Genomic DNA, 1,447 nt, shown 5'->3' with positions numbered 1-1,447 from the left:
CAAGCTGAAGAGTCTAGCCATGTACCTACTGAGGTTGATGGGAAATTGGCAGCATCCAGCAATGTCCCCGCTGAAGAGTCTAGCCATGTCCCTGCTGAGGTTGTTGGGAAGCTAACAGTATCCAACAATGTCCCAGCTGAGGAGTCTAGCCATCTCCCTGCTGAGGTTGATGGGAAATTGGCAGCATCTAGCCATGTCTCCAATGAGGTTGCTGGAAAGTGGACAGTATCCAATAATGTCCCAGCTGAAGAGTCTAGCCAAGTCCCTGCTGAGGTTGGTGGGAAATTGGCAGCATCCAGCAATGTCCCAGCTGAGGTTGATCCGAAGTTGACAGCATCCAACAATGTCCCAGCTGAAGAGTCTAGCCATGTCCCTGCTGAGGTTGATGGAAAATTGGCAGCATCCAGCAATGTCCCAGCTGAGGTTGAGGGGAAGCTCACAGTATCCAACAATGTCCCAGCTGAGGTTGATGGGAAATTCGCAGCATCCAGCAATGTCCCAGCTGAGGTTGAGGGGAAATTGGCAGCATCTAGCCATGCCTCCAATGAGGTTGCTGGAAAGTGGATAGTGTCCAACAATGTCCCAGCTGAAGAGTCTAGCCATGTCCCTGCTGAGGTTGAAAGGAAGCTCACTGAGGCCAGCCATGTCCCTGCTGAGGTTGATGGGGAGTTGACGGCAAATGTCCCAGCTGAGGAGTCTAGCCATCTCCCTGCTGAGGTTGATGGGAAGCTAACAGTATCCAACAATGTCCCAGCTGAGGTTGATGGGAAGCTAACAGTATCCAACAATGTCCCAGCTGAGGTTAATGGGAAATTGGCAGCATCCAACAATGTCCCAGCTGAAGAGTCTAGCCATGTCCCTGCTGAGGTTGAAAGGAAGCTCACTGAGGCCAGCCATGTCCCTGCTGAGGTTGATGGGGAGTTGACGGCAAATGTCCCAGCTAAAGAGACTAGCCATGTCCCTGCTGAGGTTGATGGGAAGTTGGCAGCATCCAGCAATGTCCCAGCTGAGAAGTCTAGCCATCTCCCTGCTGAGGTTGATAGGAAATTGGCAGCATCTAGCCATGTCCCAGCTGAAGAGTCTAGCCATGTCCCTGCTGAGGTTGATGGAAAATTGGCAGCATCCAGCAATGTCCCAGCTGAAGAGTCTAGCCATGTCCCTGCTGAGGTTGATGGAAAATTGGCAGCATCTAGCCATGTCCCTGCTGAGGTTGATGGGAAGCTCACAGTATCCAACAATGTCCCAGCTGAGGTTGATGGGAAATTGGCAGCATCCAGCAATGTCCAAGCTGAAGAGTCTAGCCATGTCCCTGCTGAGGTTGATGGGAAGTTGACCGCATCCAGCAATGTCCCTGCGGAGCTTGATGGGAAGCTTACAGTATCCAACAATGTCCCAGGTGAAGAATCTAGCCATGTCCCTGCTGAGGTTGATGGGAAGTTGACAGTAT

Source organism: Rhinichthys klamathensis, unplaced genomic scaffold (assembly GCF_029890125.1).
Source record: "Rhinichthys klamathensis goyatoka isolate OS25496 unplaced genomic scaffold, OSU_Roscu_1.1 h1tg000230l_1, whole genome shotgun sequence".
NCBI lineage: Eukaryota > Metazoa > Chordata > Actinopteri > Cypriniformes > Leuciscidae > Rhinichthys > Rhinichthys klamathensis.
Note: the sequence above shows the minus strand (reverse complement) of the source record.